The sequence below is a fragment of the Mirounga leonina genome, unplaced genomic scaffold (genome assembly GCF_011800145.1).
Source record: "Mirounga leonina isolate KUSES-001 unplaced genomic scaffold, KU_Mleo_1.0 Mir_150, whole genome shotgun sequence".
NCBI lineage: Eukaryota > Metazoa > Chordata > Mammalia > Carnivora > Phocidae > Mirounga > Mirounga leonina.
This window is the reverse complement of record NW_023270374.1, coordinates 26,171,805-26,187,341: the sequence shown is the minus strand read 5'-3', so window position 1 is coordinate 26,187,341 and position 15,537 is coordinate 26,171,805. Positions and strand designations below refer to the sequence as shown.

Sequence of the window (15,537 nt, the reverse complement as noted above, 5' to 3'; positions counted from 1 at the left end):
CGCCCCTATTTTATTTTTTTAAAAAAAGATTTTATTTATTTATTTATTTATTTTTAAAGATTTCATTTATTTGACAGAGAGATAGAGAGCACAAGTAGGCAGAGAGGCAGGCAGAGGGAGAGGGAGAAGCAGGCTTCCTGCCGAGCAGGGAGCCCAATGTGGGGCTCGATCCCAGGACCTTGGGATCACGACCTGAGCCGAAGGCAGCCGCTTAACCAACTGAGCCACCCAGGCGCCCCAAGATTTTATTTATTTATTTGACAGAGAGAGAGAACACAAGCAGGGGGAGTGGGAGAGGGAGGAGCAGGCTTCCCGAGGAGCAGGGAGCCCGTTGCGGGGCTTGATCCCAGGACCCTGAGATCATGACCTGAGCTGAAGGCAGACACTTAACGACTGAGCCACCCAGGCGCCCCTACAAACAGCTGTATTAAGAAGGAAATGACAAAATAAACTGTTCATATTTAAAGTGTGCAATTTGATAAACTTTGACATATGTAAAGACCCATGAAACCAAATATATCCATCACTTCCCAAAGTTTCCTCATGTTCCTTTACAATCCCTTCCTTCTGCCGTGTCCCAGGAGATCACTGATCTGCTGTCTAACACCATAGATCAGTTTAGATTTTTTAGAACTTTATATAAATGAAATCACACAGTATGTACTCTTTTGTGTCTGGTTTCTTTACTCAGCACAATTATCCTGAGCTTCATCCATACTGTAGCATGTATCAACAGTTCATTTCTTTTTATTGATGAGCAGTATACCATTGAATGGATATACCACCATTTGTCTATCCATTCACCAGTTGATGGACCATTGGATTGTGTCCAGTTCTTGGAATATGTACTCACTGGAATAAAGCTGTTGTGAACATTCATATATGAATCTTTGTATGGACATATGCTTTCATTTCTCCTGGCTACATGCCTAGGAATGAAATTTCTATACAAAAGGTAAATGTACTTTTAACTTTTTAAGAAACTGCTGAATTAATTTCCAAAATCATTGTACAATTTTATATTCCCAACCAGCAGCATAAAAGAGTTCCAGCTCCTCCAACACTTGCTGTGGTCAGCTTTACTAATCTTAGCCATTCTAATAGGTGTATAAAGGTTTCTCTTTTTTTAACATTTTTTTCTAAGTTTTATTTATTTAAGTAATCTCTACATCCAACACGGGGCTCAAACTCATGACCCCCAGATCAAGAGTTGCATGTCCTCTAACAGAGCCAGCCAGGCACCCCATAATAGGTGTGTAGTGGTTTCTAATTGCAGTTTTAAGTTGCATTTCCCTAATAACTAATTATGTTGAGCATCTTTTCATGCACTTATTTACCAACCATATCTCGTCTTTGGTGAAGTGTCTATTCAAATTGTTCATTCTTGGGTTGTTTGTTCTCTTCATGAGTCTTGAGAGTTGTTTATATATTCTGGTACTTTATTTTTTATGATTTACAAATATTTTTCTCTTAGTCTGTGACTTGTCTTTTCATTCTTCTAACAGTGCCTTTTGAAAAGCAGAAGTTTTTTATTTCCATGAAATTCATTTTATCAATTTGTTCTTTTATGGATTGTGCTTTTGGTATTGTAGCTAAGAAAACTTTGGTTAACCCATTGTCATAAAGTTTTCAGTTTTACATTTAGGACTACAATTTGAGTTAATTTTTGTAGATGGTGCAAGGTATGAATCAAAATTCTTTTTACATTTTATTATATTTTTCTTTTGCATAGGGATAACCAGTTGTTTCAACACTGGTTGTAGAAAAGGTTATCCTTGCCTTAGAATCTTTGTAGAAAATCAGTTGTCCATATATTCCGTGGATGTGTTTCTCAAATCTGTTCTGTTCCATTACTGTTTCTCAATCTTTCTGCCAAGACCATATTGTCATGACTACTATAGTTTTATATAGTCTTAAAATCAGGTTTTGACTATCCTAGGCTCTTGCATTTCCATATGAATTTTAGAACCAGCTTGTCAATTTCTACAAAAAGCCCACTGGAATTTTTAATTGGGATTGCATTGAATTTATAGGTCAATTGGGGGAGAATTAAGTCTTCTTACCCATACAGTATATTTCTCAATTTATTTAAGTCTTTTTTAGTCTCTCAGCAATGTTGTGTAGTTTTCAGAGTAGAGAGATATTTCACATTCTTTACCATACTTATCCCTAAGTATTTCATAGTTTTGGATGCTACTACAAATAATATATATATATGTTTTTTCTTCAGAGAGAGAGAGAGCATGGGGAATGGGGAGTGGCAAGTAGAGGGGCAGAGGGAGAGGGAGAGAGAGAATCTTAAGCAGGCTCCACGCCCAGTGTGGAGTCGGACATGGGGCTCGATCTCATGACCCTGAGATCATGACCTGAGCTGAAATCAAGAGTTGGATGCTTAACCAACTGAGCTACCCAGGTGCCCCTATAAATAGTATTCTTGTTCCAATTTCCAATTATTCATTTCTAGTATAGAGAAATACAATTTATTTTTGTATATTGATCTTTTTATTAGTTCTAGTAGTTTTTTTAAAAAGTAGATTCCACTGGGGTTTTTCTTCTACATAGACAATTATGTCATCATATTTGGAAATTTTTTAGCCATTATTGCTTCATTTTTAAATTTTTTAAAAGATTTTATTTATTTGAGAGAGAGAGAATGAGATAGAGAGAGAGAGCATGAGGGGGGGGAGGGTCAGAGGGAGAAGCAGACTCCCTGCTCAGTAGGGAGCCTGCTGTGGGACTCGATCCCGGGACTCCAGGATTATGACCTGAGCTGAAGGCAGTCGCTTAACCAACTGAGCCACCCAGGTGCCCCTAAATTTTTTTTAAAAGATTTTATTTATTTATTTGACAGAGAGAGACAAAGTGAGAGAAGGAACACAAGCAGGGGGAGTGGGAGAGGGAGAAGGAGGCTTCCTGCTGAGCAGGGAGCCTGTTGCAGGGCTCAATCTCAGCACCCTGCGATCATGACCTGAGCCGAAGGCAGACACTTAACAACTGAGCCACCCAGGTGATCCCACTGCTTCATTTTTTTTAAGATTTATTTATTTATTTGAGAGAGAGAGAGAGAGATCTGGGTGAGGGGCAGAGGGGAAAGGGAGAGGGAAAGAATCCCAAGCAGACTCCCTACTGAGTGTGGAGCCTGACATGGGGCTTGATCCCATGACCCTGAGATCACGACCCAAGCTGAAACCAAAAGTTAGATGCTCAACCAACTGAGCCATCCAGGCACCCCAACCATTATTACCTTAAATAATTTTTCTATCCCACCCTCATCACCTTCAGAGGTTCTAACTACATATGTATTAGACTGCTTAAAGTTGTCTCACAGCTCACTAATGCTCTGTTCATTATTTTGACATTCTCTTTTCTTCTGTTTCATTTTGGATATTTTCTATAGCTATATCTTCAAGTTTACTAATCTTTTATTCTGTACCATAATGTCTAATATGCTGTTAATCCCATCCAGTGCATTTTATTTTTATTTTATTAAAAAATTTTTTTTCATCTTTTTTCTTTTAAAGATTTTATTTATTTATTTGAGAGAGAGAGAATGAGAGACAGAGAGCATGAGAAGGAGGAAGGTCAGAGGGAGAAGCAGACTCCCTGCTGAGCAGGGAGTCCGATGCGGGACTCGATCCAGGGACTCCAGGATCATGACCTGAGCCGAAGGCAGTCGCTTAACCAACTGAGCCTCCCAGGCGCCCTTTTTTTTTATCTTTAAGTAATCACTACACCCAATGTGGGGCTCAAACTCACAACCCCAAGACCAAGAGTTGCATGCTCCAAAGAGTGAGTCAGCCAGGCACCCCTCATTCAGTATATTTTAAAATCTCACTCATCTCAGGAGCAGGGCAACCCCCCACCCCCACCTTAAGGAAAGCGGGAGCTGTGGGTGGGGAACCCTTGGGATTCAGAGCTGGGCAGGAAATGGGACCGGTGCATGGCGGATGGGGTCCGTGAAAATCGGGACTAGTTTCTGAGTAGGACTTGTTTTCTCACTTACCTTCTTTAAAAGAAGAATGTGGCCATTAGCCTTTAATTCTGGCATGGGATTGGGAATGGCCTACTCCAACTGTCAGCATGATTTCCAGGCTCCGCATCTTCTACATGGAAAATATGTCAAAGAGCCCGGGCAGTGACTTATACCTGAGAACACCCCAGTGGGAGGAAAAGAGAAATCATGTTTATTCCTCAGGAATACTGAAATGCCCTGGAGTAAACTGACATTCTTCCTTAACAATGTTATCAGTAATGCTTTAAACTCCAGCATACTGTTTATGTATCTGAAACAAAGTCTGTTTCTTGTTTCGTATTTTCTCTTTGGAAATTGCAAGGAGGTGGTCTTAAAAGAAATAAATTAAAAATAGGCAGCCCAGTAATAAATAAATAAATAAATAAATAAATAAATAAAATCTCACTCATTTCTAGATGCTTGATTTCTTTTTTATGTCTTCCATGTGTCTGCTTAACTTTTTGGACATGTACAGTTATAATAGCTGTCTTAATATCTTCTCTGCTAATTTTGTCAGTTCTGGGTCAGTTTCAATTCCTTTTTCTTCTCATTATTTCCTGCTTTGCATGACTGGTAAATGTTTTTATTGGATGCCACATACCATGAATGTTAACCTGTTGGCTGCAGGATATTTTTGTAATTCTCTGAGTATTCTTACACTTTATTCTGGGATGCACTTATTTGGAAACAGTTTGATCCTTTTGGGTCTTGCTTTTAAGATAGGTGGGACCAAAGCAGGGCTTAGTCTAGGCCCAGCTTTTCTCCACTGCTGAGGCAATACCCATGTGTGTATCCCACCCAATGCCCTATGAATCATGAGGCTTGCCAGTCTGGCTGGTGGAATCAGGCACTATTCTTGGCCCTTCATGAGCACTGAACACTGTTCCCTCTAATCCTTTTGTCTGGTTCTTTCCTTGTCCTTGGATAGTTTCTTCACATGCACGTGCTAGTAAGTACTCAGCTGAATATTTGAGTAGATCTCCAGAATTCTCTCTCTCTCTCTACTCTTTGGTATTCTTTTTGGTCTTCCCAGACTCTCAGCTCTCTGTCTCCCCAAATCAAAGTGGCTGCTGGGCTCCATCTGGGTGCCCCCTCCCTGCACCATATGGCCTGAAAACTCCCTCTTAAGACAGTAATCTGGGGAAATCATAGGACCCACCTCATTTGTTTCCAGGCTCTGGGGGATCACTGTCCTTCATTACCTGGTGTGGGGTATCTTGAAAACAATTGTTTCATTCAGGAGAGTAAGGCAGGGGAGCTTTTAAAAATCCCAATGTCCAAGCCACACCCTAGATAATTAAATTTAAATCTCTGGCGTCAACATGAACTCCTCAGGGGAATTTCAGTGCCCATCCAGATTTAAGGTCAGTATTCTATATTGTGATTTTATTATTTTGATTTAAAAATAGTTTATTTTGAACCGGGTCTTTGGCATAGGAAACATGGTACTAGAGCACATTTTCAACTTACAGCTGAGCCCCTGATTAAAGAAATCAAATCTCGGGGCACCTGGGTGACTCAGTCGTTAAGTGTCTGCCTTCAGCTCAGGTCATGATCCCAGGGTACTGAGATTGAGCCCTGCATCAGGCTACTTGCTCAGCGGGGAGCCTGCTTCTCCCTCTGCCTGCCACTCCCCCTGCTTGTGCTCTCTCTCTCTCCCTGTCTCTAACAGATAAATAAATAAAAACTTAAAAAAAACAAAATATAGTCCCCTGATTAAAAAGTAAGGTTGGTCTCAAGCCCAAAGAGAGGCAGAGGCTGCCTGTGAGAATTCAGTGTGGCCGTTGGGAGGATGGGACAGAGCAGGGAGCTGGGGACAGGCTTGGGGGCATTTACAGTTTATTATTTCCACCTAACAAAGCATTCCTAGCTCACTGTCTTGCTTCATTTTCTTCCCCCAACAACCCTGAGGCGAAATTCACTATCTCTGGTTGGCAGATGAGGAAATGGGGCTCAAGAGGTTGAGTGACTTGACAAAAGGCAAATCAGGAGCAGAGTTAACATTTAAACTCAGTTCTCAGAGACAGAATAAGGAGCAAAGCAGTCCTTAGCTGTGTGGCTGCCAGGGGTAAGGGAACATCCCTGCAAAGTGCTGAGGTGAAGCGAATTCTGTGCATCGGGCCGCCTGGCAGATGAGCAAGAAATCACTAGATCAGCTGCAGGGGTGAGGATGCCAGAGACTGAGACGGTCAGGTGAATGCTCCGAGGAGCATTGGCCCAGTCCCACCCTGCCTCCTAAGGAGACTGAGGTTCCCGTAGGACTTCTGTCCCCTGAGAGGGTAGGCAAGTAGAGAGTCAGAACTGAGAGGCCAGGAAGATAGAGAAGATACCGGTGTTGCTATGTCATCCTCCCTCCTGGCCCTTCCTCACACAGTATTCACCTCTGCTCTCAAAGAATAAAGACTAAAATAATACAGCAATGTTGGCTCCTCTCCACGAGCGTTCGCCAGGAGACAGACCCTTCCCAGGCATCATTCTACCGAATCCTCCCTGTGATTCTCTGGAGCAGGTGTTTCTTCATCTCCATTACAAAGGTAAGGAAAGGGAGGCTGAGGATGACTGACTATAGTCATTATCTATTGCTGCATAACAGATTATTCTGAAGCTTAACAGCTGAAAACCACAATAATCATTTATTATCTCAAGCATTCTCTGTGGGTCGGGAATTTAAGAGCAGATTAATGGGGTGATTCTAGCCTGGGGCACCCCATGAGACTCCAGTCAAGCTGCCAACCAGGGCTGCAGTCATCTTCAAGCTTCACCAGGGCTGGAGGATCCAGTTCCAAGGTGGCCCCCGAACAGGTCTGGCAAATCGGTTGTTAGTTGTATCAGTTACTTGCCATGTGGATCTTGCCACGGGGCTGCTTGAGTGCGCTTAGAACATGGCAGCTGACTTCTAGAGCAACTGATCCAAGAGAGCAAAGTGGAAGCCAAAATGCATTTTCTGGCTTAGCCTCTGAAGCCACACTGTCATTTCTATAGTATCTTAGTGGTTGCACAGGTCAGCTCTAATCACTGTAGGAGGGGACCGACTATATAAGAGTAGGAAGACCAGGGGGTGAAAACCACTGGGGGCCATCATGGAGGCTAGCTACCGCAGTGACAAAGTAATTTACCCAGGATCATGCACAGGGGAGGTATTAGGGGTGGGCTTTGAACCCAAGCAGTTACTATGTCACAGTACAGATTGGCTGGAAGGAGTGGCAACAGGCAGGTGCCCACAGATCTCCCCTGTCCTGGAGATGCTCATACTTCAGGTCGTGCAGATCTCATTCCAGAGATCGTGTGGGCCAGACACTGTGTCTGAAGTGTCAGTCACTTCATCAAAACCACGTGACCGGGCACCTGGGTGGCTCAGTTGGTTAAGCGACTGCCTTCAGCTCAGGTCATGATCCTGGAGTCCCGGGATCGAGTCCCACATCAGGCTTCCTGCTCAGCAGGGAGTCTGCTTCTCCCTCTGACCCTCCTCCCTCTCATGCTCTCTGTCTCTCTCTCATTGTCTCTCTCGCAAATAAATAGAATCTTAAAAAAAAAAAAAAAGATGTACTAAAAAAAAAAACCCACGTGACCTGGCATGTTTATAAAGGATTGCACAAATCATCACTTGACAGTGCACTTGGTGAGTCAGAGGGAACCTGGGTCCTGGCTCCGGCTCTGCCTCTGACTTAGTGTGTGACCCGGAGTAAGTTTCAGCCCCTTTGAGGTCTTTGATTTCCTATCTGTACAATGGGACTGTTGAATCCCACCGGCCCTGCAGGCCCCTGGCTAAGAGATTCCGGGATTTCATGCACAGAGCTATTCACCAGGGATGTTGAGGCGATCCCCTCTCCTCTTTGCCTGGATCTCTCAGAACTTTTGCCCCAGTGGAGTGGACCCCTGAGGTACAAGGGTCACTTTTTGGGAGCCGGGCCAGGCTAGGCCAGGCTGCTCAGCCCTGCTTCACCCACAGCTGGCTGGCACCATTGTTTCCCCATAAAGCCGGGCCGTTTTCCAGCCACTGCTGCCCTCAGGGCAGGGGAGAGGCTCAAAGAACTTGGTTGTGTGGCTTCCCCCCCTCCCCCAGGGCAGGCCTGGGTCACCCAACAGGCTGACTCAGCCCATGCAGGGGAACAAAGAAGACGAGATATGGTTTAAGGAAAGAATTTGACATTTACTATTCCCCCCCACCCTGAAACTTCAAAGTAATCATTACAGGGAAAATCCTGTTCTACTTATCTTACAGCTTAGTAGGATGTTAAAAAATGGGGGTGAGGGCATTATAATTTTTCAGTGCTTTAAGGACCCATATTTTAATGAGTCTACAATGCACATCTGTTTGCCTTTTTTTTTTTTTTTTAAGATTTTATTTATTTAAGAGAGAGAGAGCATGAGAAGGGGGAGGGTCAGAGGGAGAAGCAGACTCCCTGCTGAGCAGGGAGCCCGACGGGGGACTCGATCCTGGGACTCCAGGATCGTGACCTGAGCCGAAGGCATTCGCCCAACCAACTGAGCCACCCAGGCGCCCTCTATTTGCCTTTTAATCTTTGAAATGGGGATGCATGTAATAGTTGAGGTGTGTGTAAAAAGCACATGGTGTTGCACAAAATAATGGTACATATTACAATGATGGGTCTTAAATTGGATGAAATGCAGTCCTTAGGCCCTGTTCCTGGAGACCCGGTCCGGCTGCGTCCATCCCTTCCTCCACTGTCCCACCCCCAGGCCCACTCTGGGTCACCACCCACGGGCCTGTCTTTATCCTGTGTCTCCAGTACAATCCTTCAAACTTTCTCAAGCTTTTCCTCTACATAAAACTCTGAAGGAGCTGTGAGGGGGTAGCTGTTCCCCACTTCTGACCAAGACAGAGAAATTTTCAGCAGAGTGAAAGAGCACAAAAGAATAAAAAAATTTCATGAGTAATAGCTAACAGTTCTCTACACTGTGTTACAGGCACTGTTCTAGGTGATTTGTGTGTGTTAATTCTTTTTTTTTTTTTTTTTTTTTGCGAGAGACAGAATGAGAGACAGAGAGCATGAGAGGAAGGAGGGTCAGAGGGAGAAGCAGACTCCCCGCTGAGCAGGGAGCCCGATGCGGGACTCGATCCCGGGACTCCAGGATCATGACCTGAGCTGAAGGCAGTCGCTTAACCAACTAAGCCACCGAGGCGCCCTCGTGTGTGTTAATTCATTTAGTCCTTACAACCATTTATCGGGTAGCTACTTGCATACTCCCATTTTAAAGATGGGACAACTGAGGCACAGAGAGGCACTATAACTTGCCCAAGATCACATAACTAGTAAGTGACAGAGCCCAGGGGTAATTCTGCCTTTGCCCCAGAGGTAACACTGTCATACATGTGGTCCATATCCTGCTAGATCTTGTTTTTTATGGATCTGTGGCATAACATATAGGAAAATATATGCTTGCCTTTCCAAAGGGGAAGAGCAACTAGAAATGTTTTTCTGCAACTAGCTTTTCCTACTTCACCCTAGGACTTAGAGATTACTTTTCTATACAAGTACATAGAGATTTCCTAGTTCTTTTTATTTTTTTAAAACATTTTTAAAATACTTATTTACTTATGTAATCTCTATATACAACATGGGGCTTGAACTCATGACCCCGAGATCAAGAGTCACATGTTCTTCAACTGAACCAGCCAGGCACACCTCCTAGCTCTTGTTTTCTTTTTTTAAAGTAGGCTCCACCCAATGCGGCTTGAACTCCGGACCCTGAGATCAAGACCTGAGCTGAGATCAAGACATGAGCTGAGATCAAGAGCTTAACTGACTGAGCCACCCAGGCACCCGCCCTCCCCCCAAAACCTAGTTCTTTTTAACAACTGCCCAGGATCTCATACTGTGTATGCTGTGAAAATATGCCCAAGTGCCTCGGAGGGACCAGGCCCCATCCGCCCTCTGGGCTTCATGTGCATATCTGATTTCAACCGGACAGCCTTTGATCACTAGCATTCTTTCTATTTTAAAGGTGAAAAAAGTGGAGCACCTGGCCAGTTCAGTTGGTGGAGCCTGTGATTCTTGATTTCAAGGTTGTGAGTTCAAGTCCCACGATGGGCGTAGAGCTTACTTTTAAAAAAATAAATATAAATAAATAAGTAAATAAATAAGTGTGAAGAAAGTGAGGCCTAGAGAGGGTAAGTATATTACCAAGTGAATGAAACAGGATTTGAACTGAGAGTCCACACTTCTCTTCTGCACTTCTAAGAGCCTTTCCAAATGCAACAATGCGCCTCAGTACCCTATTGGTGGGTATTTGGATTGTTTCCTATTTTCCCCCATGACAAACAATGCTGAAGTGAACATCCTTGCACATGCTTCTTTCCACAAAGACATATTTCCTAGGGCAGGTTGTGATGGTGAACTTGCTGGTCAAAGGCCATTATATTTTTAATAATGACACTGCCAAACCTCCCTCAAGAAGGCTTTTCTAATTTACCTTCCCACCAGTTGGAGATCCTGTTTCCTCTAAGAAGCACAGGATTTGGAGTCACCATACCTGGGCTTGAATCCCACCTTTGCAGCATGACTTTGGACAAGCCATGCTGTTGTGTGTATGAATTTCTTCCTCTCCTCTTCTTCTCCCCCCCCCCTTTTTGTTATGCAGTGTCCCATTGTACAAATAGTCCACAATTGATCTGTTTTGCTGTTGACAGGCATCAGGGTTGTTTTCAGAGAAGAAGGCTGCCATGAACACTCATGCATATGCCTTTTGGACATATTTATTTACTCCTCTTGGACATATAAACCTAGCGGTGTTGCTGAATCATAAGGGAGATGTAGATTTAGCTTTAGTATGTATTGCCAAATAGTTTCCAAAGGGGCTGTACCAAATTTATTCTCTTACCAATAATGTATGAGAGTTCTAGTTGCTCCACATTCTCATCAACACTTGATATTGTCAGCCTTTTACATTTTAGCTATTCTGGTGGCACTATGCTCTTGTAATCCTCATATCACCCCCAAGAGGTAGATGTGTGTGTGTGTGGATACTGTTGGCCAGTGACTGACCTCATCAATATCCTCCTCTCTAGCTACCTTCTAGGTAAGGGGGGCACTGTGTAAAGTTCTGGCCGATGAGATAGTAGAGACTGCCCACTGGGTAAAACTTCTGGGAACACCTTGGCTTTCCAAGAACAGACTCAGGTTGCTCATCCTTCATTCCTTTACTTTCTTTTTCTACCTGGCACATGGACATGATGTTATCCATGGAACAACATATTCCATGAGGCCACAACAGAATCACAGAGACCCTGGCCATGACATCATTAAGCCAGTGAAACAACCCAAGCAGCCCCCTGTGTTGAGACTTCCTGTAAGACAAAGTCCCCTAACCTACCATTGGTCCAGTTTTCTACTACTTGCAACCAAGAGCATTCTTTGGTAATACTTTGACTATCTCCACTCTGCATCTGAGAAAAGAGAGGTTCAGACAGTTCAACTGAAGCAACAATGTGCAAGGAACACTAGGGAATGGAGAAGGTTCTGAGATGCATGGAGTTGACAGGAAATGAGAGCCCTCTGCTTGAGACGACTTAAGGGGATGTGGTACCCTTTCTGAAGGCTCAGGAGGGGAAATAAGGCTGCTATAAGGACCTCTGTGAAGATTAGGATATCTCTCTGGACAAATTTTACAAAGTATCCTTCCTCCAAGTAAAGTCAACCTCAAGTCAGGGCCCCCCTTTTACTCTAGTACAATGGCCCTGAAAGGAAACATTCTGGGAAGGTCAAGAAGTGTGCTTTGTATAGAAAAAGAGGTTCCGAGGCCACAGAGGAAACATCTAAAACAAGGACCTATGTGGGCGGGACCACGGATAGGGAAGCCTGAAGCAGCAAGGAGTGATGGAATGGCTGAGTGGGGGAATGCTACAGGCAGGGCAGGCATGGGCCCAGGATGGGAATTGAGTTTAGATCCTGATGGGAAGAGGATGGCATCCATATCTTCATTCTGCCCCAACTCCCTTTGGTGGCAGCACCTGCTGAAGGTCCCTGAGCAAACCTGGCCTGGTCTCAGAGAAGTGGTGAAGATGTCCCAAGATTTGTGATGGGGCAGCTGGACCTTGAGCTGGCCATAGGACATCTCTGTGGGCAGAGTGTCCCTACACCCAAAACATGATTGTGCTTACCATCCCCATGTGTGAAACTGCCTCCCACCCCCAAGGAAGCTCCCTGAACAGGGATTATAACTAATTCCCTTTCTATCCCTAGGGATGAGTACTGGGTTGGGAGTATGAAAACCTAGGCCTCCCCTGACTTGTTCATTAATTTGCTGTGTGACCCTGGACAAATTAGTCAGCCTCTCTAGGTCTCAGTATCATTATGTCTAAAATAGAGCATGGACTTGATCTTTGAGGCCCTTCTAGATCTACTACCTATGATTCTCTACCTCTTCTCTCTAACCCACCTGGTATGTATAATTACATTACATGAGTACACCACATCTTATTATCCTGTTGATGGACCTTCAGATTGCTTCTAATATTTCACATTTACAAACAGTGATGCAATGAACAGTGTTATACATGCCTTCTCGTGCACGTGTGTGATATTCTCTCAGGTATAGACTTGCAAACGGAATTGGTGGGCATGCACAGCTTCAACTTTGCAAGTTATTGCTAACTGGCGCCCCAGAGAGGTTATGTGTATTTACTTCTCCCCCACTAACAAAGCATGAGAAGTCCTGGTACTCCTCATTGTTGTCAACATTTGGTATTGGCAGACTTATTAATGTTGTGATTGAGACATAGCCTACGTACAGTTAAGTAAATAAAATGCACCTGTCCTAAGCATCCAGCTTCATGCATTTTTACTTTTGTTAAAACCATGTAACCTCTACCCAGACTATTTTCAGACCACTAGGTGGCTCCTTCATGTCCCTTCCTAGTTAAGAGTCCCCAGTCCCTCTGCCAAAGTAACAACTGTCCTAATTTCTATAAACATACTTTAGTTTTGCTTGTTCTTGAACGTCATACAAGTGGAATTATCCAGCATGTACTCCTTTTTGTTTGGCTTCTCACTCAATTTAGTATCTGAGATTCATCCATGTTAAAAAAAGAAAGAGAGAAATTTACTTTGAGGAATTGGCTCACATGATTACAGAGACGGAGTCTCATGACCTGCCATCCTCAAGCTGGAGACCCAGGAAACCTAGTGGTGTAATTCAGTCCAAGAGCAGGAGAAGACCAATGTCCCAGCTCAAACAAGTAGTCAGAAAGGGAAAAAATCCTCCCATCCTCCACCTTTTGTTCTATTCAGGCCCTCAGTGGATTGGATGATGCCCACCCACATTGAGGAAGACAATCCACTTTACTGAGTCCACTGATTTAAATGCTACTCTCATCTGGAAACACACAGAGACACTCAGAAATAATGTTTAATTTGGACACCCTGTGGCCCAATCAAGTTGACACATAAAATTAACTATCACAAAGGGTGGGCACCTGGGTGGCTCAGTTGGTTAAGCGACTGCCTTCGGCTCAGGTCATGATCCTGGAGTCCCTGGATCGAGTCCTGCATAGGGCTCCCTGCTCGGCGGGGAGTCTGCTTCTCTGTCTGACCCTCCCCCCTCTCATGTGCTCACTCTCTCTCATTCTCTCTCTCTCAAATAAATAAAATCTTAAAAAAAAAAAACTATCACAAAGGGTGAGGGTGGCGGGTACTCTTTGCCAACCAGAGCAGAGTCAGAAGGGGGATCTGATGTTGGGCCTGCCCCTTCCTTTTCGACTCCCATGGTGCCTAATAGAGGCTCTGCACTCAATAGAAACTCGGAAACTTGATAAAAAGTGACTAATTTCATGAGGACATCCCCCAATAATAACAATTCAATATTGAGCACCAACGTATGTGGGGCACCTTTTTATTCCTGACTCCATCTTTCCCTCTTGACAACCCTAGGAATCCGTGCCATTGTCCTCTTCTGTAAAGGTGGAAACAAACCCACAGAGGCCCTACTTGGTCTGCCTTAGATCCTAGAAAAATGAAGTGCAGTGGGTTGAACAGTGGCCCCTCAAAAGATATACCTATGTCCTAACTTCAGAACCTGTGAATTGCAGGTGCAGTTCAGTTAAGGATCTCGAGATGAGTTTATCTGGATGGGCCCTAAATCCTAAATCCAATGACAAGCATCCTCAGAAGAGACAAGAAGAGGGAAGAGACAGAGGGAGAAGAGGAGGCCATGGGAAGATGGAGATAGAGATTGGAGGGATGTGGCCATAAACTAGTGAACTCTCGGAGCCACCAGAAGCTGGAAGAGGCAAGAAAGGATTCTCCCCTAGAGCCTTCGGAGCAAGTATGGCCCTGTTGACACCTTGATTTTGGACTCTGGTCTCCATCACTCTGCAAGAAAAATTTCAGTTGTTTTATACCACCAGTCCACGATAAGTTAGTGCAGCCACAGGAAAGGAACATGTGAGGATGGTGGAAAAGGCAAAGGAAAAGAAGGAGAGTCGGCCTCCCCTGCTGAAGCTCACGGTTCTCCATCTCCTGGCAGCTTTATGACCCAGTTTCCTCTCCTCTGCCCCTAGTTCATTTCACTGCAGCCTCAACGGTGTCCTTGTCACTCCTGAAATGTGCCAGGCATATTCTCACCTAAGGTCTTGGTGCTTGCTGTTCCCTTTGCCCAAAATATATGTCTTCCCCCCGACACTCAGTTCTCTGCACCTCAGACAGGCCTCCCTGACCTCCTCTCTAGAGTATCTCCCATCTTCCAAGTCAGGAGACCCTCTCATTTTTCTTCATGGCACTCACCACCACTTGATGTGACGTTTTGTCCATGATATATGTGTTTATGTATATAATATCCCCTCCAACTAAGACATTAGCTCCTCTAGGACAGGGGCTTTATCCCCAGCCTCTAGCATAGTTCCTGGTCCATAGTAGGTATTCAATAAATATTTGAATCAATAGCTCGCTTCAACAGCACATAGACTAAAATTGGAATAATATAGAGAAGATTAGCGTGGCCCCTGTGACAGGCAAATTCATGAAGTGCTCCATACATTTGTATGTTAACTAACTGGAATTAAAATTAAAGCTTAAAAAAAAAAGGAATAAACTAGTTGACTAAAAAAAAATGTGAACGAATGAACAAATTACCCACTAATAGTGATGGGAATGAGGAGGAGGAGGGCCCAGATGTGGAGCTGTCATCCAAGATGAAGAGGCAACTCTGTGTGGGAAGCTGTTGGCCCTAATAGGGCCCCTGGTTCTCAGCCCAAGTGTGATTAGGAGCCTCAAAGAAGCCTTTCTCCACACCACTCCACCTGGCATGCCTTGTCTTTCTGCTGGCCACAGTCCCCAAGGGTTCATTTGATTCAAACACCCTGGGAAGGTTTGAAAGCATTCTTTGTTTCTACATCTTCTCATTTTTTTCCAAGCATCAAGCATGGACAGATATGTTTCGGAAAACACACAGACTCATGCACATACGTACACAAAATCTAACACATATGCTTGGCCATATCCCACCCTCTCATGGACCTTCACGGCTCAATCTACCCACATCCAGTACCAACTGTGTACAACTGTGGA

General features: G+C 44.1%; 2 pseudogenes; both read left to right on the top strand.

The window, feature by feature from the left end:
• The first annotated feature begins 1,672 nt into the window (after nucleotides 1-1,672).
• LOC118011052 lies at nucleotides 1,673-4,139 on the top strand (annotated as a pseudogene).
• Nucleotides 4,140-14,912: 10,773 nt separating this feature from the next.
• Nucleotides 14,913-15,009, top strand: LOC118011629 (annotated as a pseudogene).
• Nucleotides 15,010-15,537: the final 528 nt, after the last annotated feature.